The sequence below is a fragment of the Cynoglossus semilaevis genome, chromosome 15, assembly GCF_000523025.1.
Source record: "Cynoglossus semilaevis isolate Cse_v1.0 chromosome 15, Cse_v1.0, whole genome shotgun sequence".
Lineage (NCBI taxonomy): Eukaryota > Metazoa > Chordata > Actinopteri > Pleuronectiformes > Cynoglossidae > Cynoglossus > Cynoglossus semilaevis.
In genome coordinates, this window is record NC_024321.1 from 14,799,817 (window position 1) to 14,816,816 (window position 17,000).

The 17,000-nt window shown below is 42.5% G+C and overlaps 1 long non-coding RNA gene across 1 annotated transcript in view; it reads left to right on the top strand.

Annotated features, from left to right (window-relative positions):
- Nucleotides 1-474: 474 nt before the first annotated feature.
- Nucleotides 475-17,000, top strand: part of LOC112488250 (uncharacterized) — an 18,639-nt gene continuing 2,113 nt past the window's right edge. Inside the window, exons 1-4 of the long non-coding RNA XR_003052102.1 lie at nt 475-566; nt 661-767; nt 13,223-13,362; nt 13,910-13,992. This is a non-coding gene — a long non-coding RNA (uncharacterized LOC112488250). The remainder of the gene's footprint in view (nt 567-660; nt 768-13,222; nt 13,363-13,909; nt 13,993-17,000) is intronic.

Genomic DNA, 17,000 nt, shown 5'->3' on the forward strand with positions numbered 1-17,000 from the left:
TCTGACTCTTTGGTAACGCACACGTGGTAAGAGCAGTGTTTACAAAGGTTTAATGTTCTTCATCTGCTCCATGTGCAGCCGAGGCTTCTCTCCTGATGATGAAAACCCAAACAGATGCTGGTTTGCATCAGCCTCTCTGGGTTTTACGGTGATGGACTATATTATTCTCAGCTGACTGTGAGGCCGTGGACCCTCCTAACTGGGGTCTTGTCCTCTTTAAGTGCTCCCTCCAGTTTGTGTAGCAGTCTTTTTTTGTCTCAAGCTGCTGCTATTGTCAGCAGAACTTTTCAGCACGTGTTATTTACCTGAGCTCGGCGTTCATATTTGTAGCCTCTAAATTAGCATTTTATTTTTTCTGCACTTGTTAAGACTCTGGCCAATAACAAATGTTCCCTGCGAGAACAATGAAACATAGTTTGACCTTTGCACAATAACTCACACCAGATCGATATCTGCTTTATTTCGGTCTCCACAGTGCAACCTGAACACGGCACCTCTAAGGATCTCTGACTCACTTCCTCAAAGCCTCGTTAGCTGCGCTACGGTGGAAATAAACTTTAGATAAAGTAGGCTGTTTTCATGAATGTTAATTAAGTTAATATGGGTTCATATTACAAAGGTTCTTTTTTTTCATTTGTGTTTTTCTTTTTTCCTTTTTAGTGTGTGTGCTGGGACCAATGCAGCCTGAACACAAATTCCACCCAAACACGGCAAAGAAAAAAAAAGCGGGACGCCAGTTGATCATCACTAGACCAAGGTGTTAAAAAGTGAGCAATACCATTTATTTTATCCAGTACGTTCTCTTAATGTAAAAATATTGCAATTATAGAAATGTAGTACATTAGCTTACATTCTTAATCCTTATTACCCCACGGCGAACTACAACACACACCGTGTACAGCCTGGTACACAAACCTGATACAAACACACGTGAACAAAAACCTAACTTTCCCTCCAGGAGAGCAGATAAGTGGTAACGATATCGCAATCTCATTTTCAGCATTTAAAATCACATTAGCAGGCATTCTCAGGTGAAACTGGCTTCAGAATGTGAATCTGAAAGTAAAACAAATAGTTCAGCATTAACGGTTCAATAAGGGAGACAGAAATATAACTTCACCCTGTGGTGACGTCAGAATCTCTCCTCCTCTGTGAATGCACTCTATTCCTTCCTAATCTGTTCATTAGCGTGAATTACAGTACAGTTCTGAGGACCATTTGATCAGTACTTGTCATTTTTAAATGTTATGTTCTGGCAGTGTTGGCGTGTACTGCTGTGGAACTGTAGCTCATCATAAGAACTCTAATAACCACAGCCAGTAACAGTCAATCACGGCACATCGTCTGGCTCTTAGACCTGCTGAATATTGACTCTTCTAACCCAAATTAGAACAGTAGCGCTCTATTAGATGCAACGGTGTGTCAAAACCGATGTGTTCTGGCAGTAACTGACAGCGCACGAAGTCCCATCATTGTTTTAAAATGCCATCCTTCCACGACAGCCCTGGCAAAACGAGACTGCGGCTGCAGACGTTGCTGGAATAACAAGGATGAGCAGAGTCAGAAAAGTCATTTTGTTCATTCACTGAAGCATCAGGAGACAAAAACACCAGAGTTGTTTTTGATGTGTCAGAGTCAGAGGAACAACATTTGGTAATACCGGCACGGCCTTTTATGTGTGACGAGCCCCGCGGAAAAATAAATAAAATGCATTCAGTGAGTGCGACCGTGGGAGAATAAATAAATAAAATGAAGGAACAAAACCTGCGTGAAGCGCTGCACAACTCATTACAGTGGAGAAGAGAAACGGCTCAGATGAACAACGTGGTCCAATCTTTGAACAGGATGTGATGCGTCCGTCACAGCCGCTCTTATAGAACCTAATTAGACTTTCAAAGACGCCGCGTGGTTTTCCGTGGGTGGAAAAAGAACCTGACAAAAACACCTTTGAACAGTCGTCAAAAGTTCAGTCACAGCTCCTCTTTAAATGTTATTGTGACAAACTTGTGGTTTGTGTGTGTTAAGTTGTACAGCTGTTGCTTTTGGACTCCCTTTAAGTGACAAACTCGTGGTTTGTGTGTGTTAAGTTGTACAGCGAGGAGAAACGTGCTGCATTTGTTTGCAGGTGAAATATTGGCGAAGGGATTTCATTAGAACTGGAATTTTCTGTAACAATATGCAGACGACACTCTGCTCTTATTCTACGGTTTATATCCGTCCCATTCTGAAATTTCAGACCGATGCTGAGTATTGGATTATTGAAATGAACACAGTCATGTTTCCTACAGGCTTGTGAAATACTACGTGTGTTCAGTGTATGATACCTCAGTAACAGTAGAGCGTTCTATACAATACTTACATCCAAATATTTAGCTTTTACCACGCCGTTACCAGGATGGACTGGAATAAACAAACAAACCTCAAACTCAGCAGTGTTGTTCCAGACACTCTCCGCAGACGGCGGCTGTTCACATCATTCCTGTCGTGAAAACCAAAAAGTATTGAAAGAGCCATAAAGTAAAAGGTGGCTGCTTTGTCTGACTTCACGGGTTGAAGACGAAGAGATCAGCGTCTTTTCACATTCACTGTCATTTCTTTTATTGACCATTAAGGCAAAAACACTTCTGTTTGCTTCACATTACCGGCAACATTCTGCAGGAAAGGGCTGTATGGAAGTGCCGAGCCTGCAAGAAGGCCTGGTCCAATCACAGGGACAGAGGGAGAGAGAGAGAGAGAGAGAGAGGGAGAGAGAGAGGGGATTGTTGTTCAGGAACTGCTTCATAAGAATTTCATATATTACAGTGACAGTACAATGGCTGGAATGATTTATTTCAATGGCACAGGAAGGGGTTATTTCATTAGATTTTCAGAGCCAGATGGTTTTGGTGGTTAATAAAATTTAGACCAAAACACGTAGTGTTGGATTGTTTTCAGCGCCTCAAAACATTTCTGTATGAATTCCTGCAAACTTTTCTGCTGTTGGTAGTAACTATTAAGTACATATTTAAACATGTGTTTTATTTTATATATCTTTTCAATTTGTATTAAATTTTCTGTAACAATATGCAGACGACACTCATGTTAAAATGAGGGCACAGTTTGGACAACTTTGTTGATGTAAAACTCTGTATCACATGTTGTTACTTACTTCGTGTTTTTACATTTTTAATGTCGACTGTGTTGAATGTGCTCAGTGTAGGGAGCGACTCTGGGACACATTTCATTGCATTTTTAGCTGTGAACCACGATAAACACATGCAAAGATAAACTGATCATGATTTCAATGGTAACTATGTCTTTGGAGAAAAAAAAAAGAACAGCGCCCTCACTTGACTGTAGATGTTGGGTTTTTTTTGTTAACACAAAACATTTCCCACACTCTGGAGGTAATGAAGGGAAGAGAAATGAACCACTTGAAAGAACAGAATCCTTGAGGAAGGAATGTTTCACAGGAACAAAGTTATGATTTTTTTCTTCCAACTTCACACACACAACATTCACGTCTTTCGTAGGGAGGCTACATTTGAGCCATCTCCCTCAGCAGTAGCTCAATTTAATGGAACAGTAACAGGATACTGGCCTAAAACACTGTTCTATTTGATTAGGCAGTTCGTGGCGACTGTGGACTTTGATAAAGGATTGATTTATTTTGCAGGGAGCTTGAAATAATAATCCTCGGCTAAACCTTCCTGGCCTCGGGACTCAAACTTTTAATAACGTTATGAGAGATGAGAGTAGTGCATCACTTCACTTCAAGTCTGCTGCTGCTGCTGCTCTACGACGGCCCGCTCCCATAACTCTCATGGTGAATGTCTGCTGGGGTTGTTTGTTGGTATGCCCTTGTGTTCACCTTCACCAAAGTCATGAATAATAGTTGTATTGAGTGTTTATTAAGGCTGAAGTTTTTATAGAGGTTACAGAATCCTTATTATATTTCTAGGATGTCATTAAAAACCACCAGAGAACATAAAAGGCTTTAGGCTTGGCGGGCTGCAACCAAATGCAAAATTAAAAAATTCTGTTTGGAGGGCACATAAGGGAGAGAGTGATATGAACAGGCTGAAACTACCACAAAGCACCACTGGGGGCCCATAAAATGGAGTGGAGACTGAGCCTGCTGTTAAATTATTTAAATCTGGACAGCAAAGTCCCCGCAGTTTTAGCATTCTCAATTAGCAAGTGTGGCCTTGACGAGGAAACGGCAGTGACAGCAGCAGGATCCAGTCAGAGATGTGATGGTGGACAGATGTCAGAGGAGCAGCTGAGTTACGCTTCAGTTTGACATGTGCCTTGGTCCCAAACCAATAAGTACAAGTATTGTTTTATTTGTCCTCCTTGAGTTCAGATATGATACGCCTTTAGTCCAAACACTAATCAATATCTTGATCTTAATTTTGCAGGTTTTTGATGTATTTCTCTTTGAATAATTCCATCAATTGGATTGGTCACAAACAGTGGTGGCGGGGAAAATTGGGGGCACTTTAGGATGATTACAAGTACATGTTGCTCTTGGACATTTCTTGTTGTGCGCAGCAGTCTTTGTCATATTCTTCTGTGGGACCCGTCATATTAACATTAAACCCTGCTCTCATTCATTATTGATTTAACTTATTATTACCAAAAGCCAACAAATTAAATATTTTAATAGTTTAACTTTTCTAGTACTTATTAAATCAAATTATATGTTATAAATATATATACATATATATATTGAACCCCCCACCGTCCCATTCACAGTTTGAATCAAGGCCGAACCAAGAAAACAAGAATGATTAGAAATAATCCGTCATGTGATGCTCACAGCTGGACCAGGCTCCAGATGTTTAGCCAACCAACTTAAAGCTTCATATATTTACTGTACAGACGTGATAAGTGATGTCATCAATCCTCTTTAGTAACTGCAGTCACTACCAAAGTACAAGAGCAATCGCTATTCAACGCAGCAAGTACAAACACACACACACACACACACACGGTATTCCATTTGGATGAAATAGGTGTCCGGCCTTTGCTGTCATCGTCGCACCAAGATCTTATTATTTCCCCAGCCGACGCCCGTCTCCCACAACCACAAAGCTGATTACAATTGATAACTGATATCATGTCTTAATGATGACTGGACAAAGGCCGGTGCCGTCCCAACAAGTTCTCTGATTGAATTAATGGAATTCATTAGGCCCTAGTGAGAGACTTTATAGACACCGCAACCTTATCCTGCCTCTTCATCTTCCTGGGAATTGACTATGTATGATCCATGCTCCTCCAGGAACAGGAGGAGGGAAAGGAAAAGAAAGAAAGAGAGAAAGGACGGGAGATTGAGATTAGTGAAAGACAAGAGAACGAGCCCCCAGAGAAGACAGAGGGAGAGCGGGGGGGTGTGGGTTGCGTATGAGAGGTGCTTTCGCTCCACATCTCCACTGGGAGATTGGTTCCAGCAGCAGATTACCATCAGCTTTGCACCGACTCATATTCATACCCCTGGACTAATGACCTTCACATTTGCCACATTTCATCAAAATTCTCCTGGAAAATATGCGAACAGTATCACAGCGCAATGGGAAATGACTTTTCTCCTCATTAATAGGACTAACCTGAGGCGTGATACCCACTGGGGGGCCGCGGACCTTGACTCAAACGACATGATTCAGCCGCTGCTGTAGAACCAGCAGCAGCATCAACACGCTTGCCTGTACAATATGAATCATTTACCGCCGCGCTTCAACAGCTCGCTAACACGCCGCCGTGCTTCCTGGTTGCCTCCGAGCATCAGTCGACCGTCGGCCTCGGGAATACACAATGACTCTGACCCTCAAGGTTCACGCACAGAAGCGCTGGTGTGTAGTTAAGGCAGTGTTTCACCTGTAGGGAGCGCTCCGTGTGGGCCAGAGGTTGACAGTTGGGCTGCTCTGGTGCAGCAGGGGATGTTGGGAGTTCCATCCCAGTCGTTCAGGGTCCAAATGTCACTTTGTCTCTGGGTGAGACTTTCAGCTGAATTAGCAGAGTTAATCAATGTGTGGTGTCAATAAATATACGACATATGAACTAATTTATTCTCATTGTTTCAGAAGGTCACAGTCACCTGAAGGTATGAATCGCCTTTTCTAAATCTGACCATGTTGACGCTTGTTTTCATTTAAATGAGGCGCGGGTTTTCTTAATGAAGCTGCTATTTAGCCTACAGTGGACAAATGAATATGTTTTAATAGAAACTGAATCCTCCTTGTTGGTACACTTATGTCCAACATGCCGTATTCCATTGGAAGCCCCTCACGCCCCAGTACTTCATACTAATACTACAACCATCGGTTACATTAAAAACGTGAAGAAACACAGACAACAAACAGCATCTGTGAACTCACATCGACAACAGAAGGTGATCATCTGTCTGAACTTGTTGCTCCTCGACAAACGGCTCATTTTGATCTTCTGTTTTACAGCCTGCTCTCCATCATCTCACACTTTGCTTTGGTTTTTACTTTTAGTCTCAACTGACAAATCTCCTCGGCTGAAGAGGATTCCTCACTCTGCTGCAGGGGAGAGAAACACAACTCACTTTTATCTGATTGATGTAACCGTTAGCTACATAATCTCATTTCACTCTCTATCACATTTTTTTAGGTTTAAATTTGTCTTTAGTTCCACTGTGAGCAAACTGCTCACAGTTTGACCAAAATTAGCCTCTGGACTGAGCGATGACACCAGTGAATATTTTTGCGGATCGACTTGATGCTAGTTCTGAAGGATGATGAAGGATTTAAGAGATGTTTTTATTTTTTTGGGGGGGGGGTGTTGGTCTGCAAGTCATCTCTGACACTAAACACGTCTCTTAATCTTTCTTTAGACATTAAGTTTTAATGAGTAAACAAGTTAGTGGTTTCCAAACTTTTTCTAAAGCGCCCCCTTTTAACACATATACAGTTATTGCGTTGAGCCTTATATAGAAATACAGATTCCCACAAAACTGCGAGAAAGAAAAGTCTTTTTTTTGCCTTGATGTAGAGCCCCCCCGCCCTTTCCCCGCCAAAAGCTCCACGCCCATTAGGGGGTGCCGCCCCCCAGTTTGTGAACCGCTGCATAGTAACCAGCAAGGTTTGACATTAGTATTGTGAAAACCTTCATCAACGCTCATCGACTCTCCTTCTGAAGATGCAGTGACTGTGTGGTACGTAAAGATACTACAGGCCGGACCACATGGGTCGACCACCGCTACACACGGGTACATTTGGTGTACACGTGTATCACACGCCTGCTGATATTGGACACATCTGTAGTTTGCGTTGTTGCATGTTGCCCCCACGCTAAGTCTGTGCAGTGGATGAACTGAGCTGAGGGAGCGAGGCTCAGCGTCGCTCAGTTACAGCGCTCTCGCTGCAGTATGGCGCCCTCTGTTAACAGCCCACTGCTGGTTTTGTTTAAACAGTAATTTCTTTGAAGTAAATATATTTCTTTTTATTGTGCACTTGATGTACGGAGCTTCACAGGAACACACTGGCAGCATGTGTGTGTGACAAAGAAGCACAAGTATTTGGTGAAGGGTAGAAGCTCATCAAACTGTCCTGCTAGTATTTCATTACTATCATCACAGTAATCTGCGCTTGTCTGTGTGTCTGTGAGAGTGTGTGTTGGTGTGTGTGTGTGCACTCCGTGAGCTGCAGCAGAAGCACACAGAGGGAAAATTGGTGTGGAAAAAAAAAATTGTGTGAACCTCACAAAAAAAAGATGCTAAATGTGCTTGTAATTACATTGTGACTTGTCCAAATGCTAGTGATAAAATAGCATACTTTGAAAAAAAAAATTGCAGTCAGCTGTGAGGGCAATTATCTGGTATTTTATAGCCCACGTCTCCTTTTGGTTCCACTGAAACACGGTGAACAACAATTTTTTTGAAGTGCTGCCAGGAGGTGCAGGTCAAACTACTTCATATTTTCCTCCCTCCCATCGCTGCTTTGTCACCGTCCACAACAATGACGGGGAGAGGGGGAGTGAGGGGGTGGGGGAGGTTGGCGAGGAGAGAGACAGTGGTGGATCATCTGTGAGCACATTAATTAGTCCAATCACTGACAAACAGGCCCACGTTATCAGTGCAGCCCAACATTCTTTATACGCTGAAATGAAACCATGCATACTTATGTAGCTGTGCCAGGAGGAGATTTAACTGCACGGCCACTGGGCACGGATAACGCAGTACAACTCAGGAAAACTGTGACCTAAAGAGAGTCAATTTTTTAACTCATAGCATCAACATTTTAAACACCCTTAAATGCAAGACATTTAAAAAAGACCTCAAATTCAATCTTCAAATGGGCATAGAATGAGGTCCTGACCTGGAGCCAGAGAATCTACTAGAAATTTATAGCAGAGAAAAAACAAGAAAATTATTTTTTTTCACATAAACACAGCATGCAGTATTAAGCAGGGTCACCAACAGTGACCTGAAGTGAACAGTTCTCAGTCTACCTTAGAGATCCACACTTGATCCTGCACTAGAATAGAGAGACATTATTTCTGCTGTTAGCAAGCAAGCTGGATTTGGGTTATTTTTATAAAGAAAAAAAGAAAGAACAATAGCAGGTCCATTTGATGCATGAGTTGAACATGGTCTTTCAAGGACATGATGTAAAGAGGATAAAGAGCCACATGTGGCTCAGGAGCCACGAGTTGTACACTCTTGATCTAGTGATAAGTACTTGGGGTCTAAGAAACCCATGACAGCTGGAAAGACAAGAGCGGTAAAAAGAATGATTTGATGATACCTTAAATGGAAGACACATGTTTTTGTGCTGTATGTGTGTGTGCAGATTTGCACAGGCCTGGATGAGCAGAGGATTCTAAACTCTGGCCTAGAGTTTGTGTTGTGGGAAAAGTGAAACTTGTGTGTTTTCCACCCCAGGCTCTGTTTTCTCCCCTTAAAATGCAGATGTTGCTAATAAATCCTGCATTTGCTCGTTTATTTGGGGGACTGCACCTTGCTTTATTAAACCCATCCATCACTCACTGCTCCTGAATCAATGGGATGCAGAGGAAAGCAGTGTCAGCACCGAGGCACGCAGGAAGAATACCAGCAGTCTGTTCAAGTTAGGAGAGAGGCAGTGAGGCAGGAATAGATCAGAGCATTTGTCACGCACTGAAAATGCACCGGGACAAAGTTCAGTTTTTTTGTTTTCGTAGTTGTAAAAAACACAGTCGGATTCAACGATGTGGGACAATCTGAGAAACATAGTTTAAATACTGCACATTCTGGAGGGAAAATATCAAGGGTAGAGGGTAAATAAAAATCAAAGAGCAGTCAGGTAATTAATTACCCTCAATCTGCATTTAGCATCAGCATAAGCAGTTCTATTCCGTATGGGGCTCATCTAGGAGAACCTGGAGTGAAGTGCTTCAAACAGAGCCCATCTGGAGACTCCCTGCCTGGGATTCACTCTCCTGTAGAAGAGGGCAACATCAGCCTCTTCTCCACAGCTGCCACACTCACGGCCCAGGCTGCAGGCGCTTGTTAAATCAGTCTGTGGACCTGAGGTGGAAAGAAAAAAAGAAAGAAAGAAATATGAGAAGACGAGAAGTGGCTCAACGTAGAGGAATAGGAGAGTGAGGTGGAGCGGAGAAGAGAGGAGAAAAAAGTTTGCTAGCGAAGGAAGCGTGGGTGGAGATAAATGAGCAAGAAGGGGAAAATACATACACGTCTGCAGTGAGAGGTGTGAGAGAGAGGGAGAGGGAGAGAGGGAGAGAGGGAGCTGCCCGCCAACATCAAAGACTCCAGATTGGTTTGTACTTTTATGGAGTTGCTGCAACGATTGATTGAGCCGAGCAGCAAACTGGTCTGTGGGTGAAGGCCGGCTACCTGAGAGTCGGAACTTAGAAACTGAGAAATGCTGCACTAGTCATGTTGAAATGGGGCGGGGCAGCAGCTCAGGTCGACATCTGTGGTTTTGCCAATTATAAAAATGTCTCTCGTACAATTCACACATCAGTGTCATTTATTCAGAGATGAAGGAAGTCTGTAAGTGTAAAAAGGGTGGAACAGTGGTCCGTGCTCCTGCCACCTCCCTTAAATTGATCCAGAAAGACGTATGGCGTTAAAACTTGCCAACTATTTAGTAAGGGAACTAGTTTGCGAGAGGATATGTCATCACATCCCGCCATATGTGGAAGACAGCTTTGTTTACATCCGCCGGTTGTACGCTACACACATTGTGCTACAATTGTTTGCTCTCACTTGTGTTGGTTTTTTTTGCGAACTTTTTTTCCTTTTTTTTTTTGTTTTTATGTCAAAGATTATGTTATCACAGTGTTAGTGTGACATAGGTACTGATGAACAGCATGTGGGTCCGACTTACTCTGTATGCAGTAGAGTTTGTTTTTCTTCAACAGTCCTAAACCATAGCATTAGCTTCTTCTTTACCTTAGTTCTCCCAGTAGGGTGAGTTAGAATTGATGTTTCGTGAAAGGTTGGGTCACATGGTTTAGTCCTAAATTTGATGTTAGAATTAGAATGTCCAAACAGATGAGCTGGGTCAACAGATTAGAATTGTGTCCAAACAGATGAGCTGGGTCAACAGAGTTTATGGAGCTCCAGTTCAGTAGTTTCCCTCTTCAATAGCTCAGACTTCTGTCTATTTTTATTTCCCCACTGTGTTCTGCACTTTGGGAATGAGTCGTACAATTGCTGCTGTGGTTTAATCACTAATTGGACAAATTCATTTCCTTTTACATTAAAAACCCGTCACCATTCATGCCTCTGTCTGCTGCGAAAGAGTTCTTTATAAGTTCTGTTTACAACCGTCAACAAATGAATTTAACAAGTTAACTTTGGTTTGGGAGCTCCTCTAATTACAGCAGGCGTCTGCCGCAATCACTGATTCTGTTCTCTTTAAATTATTTAACCCACGCTCTGTTTTGCCAAAGTCCTCACTGCTGAAACATTTTTCACAGAACCAAACAGTTATTCTGCCATCTGCTCAGGCACTATTGCCTTGGTGTTTAATACCCATTGAAATGTTTATTTTTTAGGGGGCTATTTTTGTTGTTTTAGCATGGTTTCTATTCCAAGTACAGATGTGAACGCTCGTAACAATCGCTGGATTCACAGAACATACGCTACAGACGGTGGTTGTTACTAAAAATGCAGAAGTTGACCAACGGATCATTTCTTAAATCCTAAATCAAAGCTCTGATGTTCTCACCGAGGCTGAGAGACGGGTCAGCTCTGTGTGAGTCAACACCCACGTGAGATGAGCTCACTACAAGGTTAATGCACACATCTCCTCCGTGGCGCTTATGTAACCATCAATCATCATCTTTCTTTCAGGTTTTAGGGCTGAGAGGTCAGGAGGTAATGGACGGCTAATTACAGAAGAAGAAAAAACGCAGTGACGTCTGAAAGCCAGCAGGAGGTCTCACACGTTCCCACATGACTCTTTTCAGTACAAACTTTTTGGTAAATCTTCAAACAATCCACTGTTATCTAACAAATAGCCATGAAAAGCCGATCATTATCTATGTGAGTGATGCACTCCAGCGCCTAAAACAAACATCTCACGAAAACAGTGACAAAAGACCTAATTCTGATGCGTCATGGTTCTGAGGAGGCATGACATTCATGCATAAATCATGCAATCATCATCGATACATATTCAGATAGGTGGTATCGCTCTGCCTCTCTATGGGAGACTGGTGGGAGCCAAGACTGTGACAAAACCCAGCTGATTGTAATGAGCTTCTTTGTGGTTTCCTGCGCTTCCAAAACAAGACTAAATTAATCATGATTCCAGCCTCCTACTGCGGCAAGGAAACCTTCAGCCTTCCATCAGCGCTGCCATCCGTCAATGGACTCATAGACAAACATTTCTAAGATGCTCCAGAGGCTCCAGAACACTTTAGGTCATTCATGGCAAATGTCTGGAGAAGAAGAAAAAAAGGAATGTTTGGAATAATTACTCTGCCTTTCATGAAAGATGACTCAAACGGTTGCAGTTTGTTTGTTGCAGCATCTGTAGTGAAAGGTGGGAGATAAGTGAGAAGGATGGAGTAATTAACACCAGGGAAACACGCAGTGACACCGACAGGAAGTGCTATTCACTGGAGTTAGTTCGCAAAAATAAACGCAGTTTTCTATACATTTGTTAAGAAGCCCAAGGTTCAATCCAGTCATTTACTTTAATGTCTCTAACGATGGCTAGATATTTGAATCATCTTAAACATGATTTAAGTGGACTGGTACAGTACAGTACAGTACAGTACTCTGTGTTATGTGCAGTCCTGTCTTTTTGCCACTACCTCCATTGATGTTACATTGTCTACTATATTGTTTGTTTTTTTTTTACTCTTAATGACCACTTACGGCTCTTTATTTACGTATAAAACTTAAGGCCTGTGGGCCAGATCAGGGCTCTTTAGTCATTTTTACTGGCCCACAGCAGCTTCATTGGTTTCCAATTGCCTTATAAAAAGGTTTATGTCTTTTGATTCACCTTTGTCCCAAAGAGCTCTTGTAGTTTTTTAAACCAGTTTATTGTTGTTGTTTTTTTTTCTCAGCTTTAGTCTCAACTATTACGACAACGACTCTGTGACAAAAGTTTTCCTGCTTATTGTCCTCCCTGTAGTTTGTCTTGATTTAACACCGACACTCTGCACCCCAGCCTTTATTCACCTTGTGGTACGGGATCAGGACAAATGTAAAAATATGTTTTCTACAGCTGTTATTTATTTCCTTCTGTCCATCACATATTCATGTCTTCATCTTGTGTTCTGGGTTTTAAAAAGGGGCTACACCCTGTGAACTGCAAATGCCGAGTATTGCTATCATTGCATTCATTATTCCACACCACTGGAACACACATAAATCAAACAATTAACACATCTAACGTGCTAAGATACTTGCAAAACTATGCCTGGCCAAAACTGATTAGAAGATTGTTTTAGCAAATGATCAGTTTGTCTGCAGTTTGATTTAATGCCAGCGCAGCCACAGCTGAGTGACAGCAGAATGTCGTCCCTGACAATACTGGCTGCCTTCAAGGCTGCCAATAATAGAATTTAAATGCAAAAAACACTGCAAACCCTTGACAGCATTTTAATTGCACTATTAAATCATTCCCCAGTTATACAGCCGGCAGTGAGAACTGACAGTCCACAATTAAAAAAAAAAAAAACTGGCAGCCCCTTTTAATTCATAATTTATTGGAGAATTCCAAAGAAATAAATAATGATATTATCTTTTCAGCCGATTCACCAAAGGAATGCGTTCATGCGCCCGAACAAAAATAATGCCACTGTGGAGCTGAGCATGTGACAGTAAACTGAGGACAAATCTCTTCCGTCCCACTGAGAGGAGACACTCTCCTCCCTGCATATCCAACTACGGTAATACCTGCCTCATGACTCTATTACCTGCAGTGTTATGAGGCCGTCGGGACAGAAGCCAAGGAGCATGTGAAGGCAGGTGTTTGGTGGACGAGGGGAGCTTGAATACATCAAGAAAGGCTTGAATGTCTCCTTCCCTGGCAAACGGATTTCCTGTTCTCGATAGATTTCATTTCAACCCCCACCACCACCACCCTCCAGGCCTCGGGATAAACTGGGTTTTCTCATTTTAAGGCTCATTTTTTCCCTTTTTTGCATTTTTAACATTTGGTGATAATGGAGAAACTGGGTCAGACTAACACTCTTACACTCCAGTTGAAATAAATTAATAATTTTGGAGCGTTTGTACGGACTTCAGAGTCTGAGATTTTAACATTTTTTGTTGACTTGTAGTAATGTTGCTTTGATTTGGTTGGACTTTGCTTAAATACTAAAAATGATTAAATACTAATGTCTAAAAATGTCTCCATCTCCAAGTGTGATGGTTGGAGGGACAGTTGTTTTGGCCCTTGCTTTTGTTGACCTGTTTCCTCGTTTCTCTCACTAGATCTGGCAACCAGTCGCCCAGTCACGCACCTGAAACGGAAATTCAGTGCAGTGAAAGAAAAGACTTCAGTCGTTGTCTCAGAGGTGAGTTATTCCATCCAGACCAAGGCAGGAGTTATGTGTTAAAAAAAAATAAGAACAAGAAACCACATCCTCGGGGTTCAGTAGAGGAACAATGATGCCCGACAGCCATTTACCTTGTATGACCCCACTGATAAATAATGTACAAAGGCAATGTTAAAAAAAAAAAGCTGAAAGAGAACTTTGACGGCTTTTGCCTGCCTTTACAAACTTTCCCAGGAGATGTCACATTACAGAGAAATCAGAAGGAAACACCCCAGGACACATTACAGAGAAATCAGAAGGAAACAGCAGCAACCCAGGCAATAAAAACCATAATAAACCTGCTGACCGCAGTAAACACAAGTCCCATCACTGTGTGCAGCTTAACTGGTGCTGAAAGGCAGTGGGTTGAAGACTATACAGGATGGAGTGACTTTGTCAAAGAACTCAGGAATCGTGCTCATCAATGGAGAGAGTTGTCCTTTAGAGGAGGTTTTCACAAAGATTCTCCTCGTCCTCCAGGACGAGAGCCATGAAGAAAAACAAGTTTGAAAAGAGGAACAAGGAGAATGTTAACGAAAAAGGTGAGGGGGGGGTGAAAGCACCAGTAAAAGCACCGGACCGGAGCGTTCCGTGTAAGTGAAGACTATAGGCGGCTTTTGGAAGTCGTCCAGACGACTGGAGTGGTTATGGGGTTGCGTTGAGTGGAGCTTTTCAGAGGTTGTGAATGAAAGTCCAACCTCAGCACTAACATGCGTTTCATCGCTGTTTTCTTCCAATGATGGTGGCATTTAATAGCAGGTCAGGCTGACAAGTGCACGGCCGGGATCCCTGTGCCATGTTCCACTTGGAGGAAATCTGACAAAGAGAGCAGTGGACAGTCTAATGGTTAGTTGTTCGAGGCGAGAACAGGAAGCAGACGATCATTATTTTATGTCTCTGCAGAACGTGTTTGGTTTTCAGTTGAAAGGCATTACAAAATGTCAGACCAAGAAGGTTCTGAAGATTTATTTAATTTTGTGCTGAAATCGAAAGTGTCTTTTCTGGTCTTTTCCTGTAACAGGATATCACTATCCATTTGTAGAACTAGTGAAATTGTGTTTAACCCAACTGAGAACCAGGAGCAGTGCTCTGTACTTTAGGAGGCCTGGAGTTTAAGTCTTACCGGTCATGGGATTTGAACCAGCAATCCTAGACTATAGTATGTTTATTCATACCCCTATAAGGTCTCTCATATTGTCTTATGCAAATTTCTATTCAAATCTGACTTTCTAGAACACTTTCATAAATGGCCTTAAATCAGAAACATATCTGAGGTTTTACTGAGACAAACTCTGTTTGAAGACAGACTTCATAACTCTGGGCCAGAGGAGGAAACGAGACCAAATACAAACAAAGGATTAAACCAGCATGGCCGACACTGATGGAGCATGTGGTTCCATAGTGTGGCGGGTTATCACGCCTGTCTTACACATCTGCCTTACATGCAGATGGTTCTGGGTTTGACCCCCAGAGGAACCACATACACAGTGATCGCCTTCCGTGTGGCAGCCTGCGTGGGTTGCAAAGACTTGCACTCTGAGTCTCCCCATTGTGGGACAAATAAGGGATTCTATTCCGTTACAATATGTGCAAAAAGTGGAGAATACCATTCAAAGTCTTGGTACCCAGAACGACTCGAGGCCACAAAGTACCAGACCTAATAAAAGCCTGACAGCCATTTCATATTTAGCTGGTGTTCTGGATGGGTGCGTGTGGAAAGAAAAGCAGGAGGAGGAAGTGTTTCTTTTTCCCCCGTTGAACAGAGTTTGGTTTTGTCAGTCAGTGCTGATCCAGCCTTTTTGTTTTAGAGCAGATCTCTCTGCAATTCCTCTGAAATGCTAATATGGAAACATAATGTGGCAGCGTCAGCCTTATTTTCCAGGCTCACGTCCTTACATCTCCTGGATAAGATCACTCTCTCCCTCACTCCCACTCTCTCCCACTCTATTTGCTCTCTCCCTTTTTTTCTCCATCTCAAGAACAAAAGCCCAGTTGGACTCCCTCTAATTTAAATAGAGTCTACAAACTAATAAGAATGTCAGCAGCCGTGTGAATTCCTTGTCTTCTGAGGCAAGAAATGAAAACATCAGAGATTAATAAACACTGCTTCTTGTCAGAATTTGCCACCAAAGTGGCCTCTCTCTCTCTGCAGTGTTCTTAAAGAGGCATTTCAGGCATCTTTAACCACTTTGCCTGAAAATGAAAGCTTAAATTTTGAGCTGTTTCTCAAACTCCTTCCCTCAGTAGTTGCAGCAGGGTGTTCCCTGGAGATGGGTGGCTTTCACAGATGCCGCTTCACGCAGAAGGAAAACAGCGTTTTTCTCACTTCTGACATACACAGATCTGAATTCTAAATCATGTGAGGAAAATTAAATGCCAATAAGACAATTAAAGGGGGCTTCAGTGTGTCAGCTCAGAGCCGAGTGTAGCAGAGATCAAATGTGGGTGTAGTAAAATAATCTGATGGCACCGCTGCTGCGTCTGCACCACTGATCCGTCTTGTGGAGGAACTATCAAAATTACACTTCACGATATGATTACAGTGTGCCGCGTCGCCACTGTATCAGATCTGCTCTCCGCTCGGCTGAGTCCTTTTCCAGTATCTATTCTAATAAGCCGCAGAGTTAATCGAGAGCATAGACCAACACACTTTCCCGTGGGAGCAGCCAGGCAGTGCTGCTGACTGTGGCGCTGACAGCCAGAAAGCATTAAGCACAAGGGTACTGCCGCCCAGTGCAGGCACTCAGTGAACCATGACGGTGTCATTTCTTTTAATAGGGCTTCTTTCTCTCTCCGTCTCTTTCTTCTTTTCCTGATAGACTGCTTCCTCCCTCTTCCATCTTCTCCTCCTTCAGTTTCCTCTCCTGTACTACAGCCCAACACATGAACCAGTCTCACACCGTCAACCATTCTTTTTTTTTTTTTTTTTTTTTATCCTTTTTTTTCCTTTTTTAATCCCAACCCTAGTTTCCCTTTTTAAAAGCAAA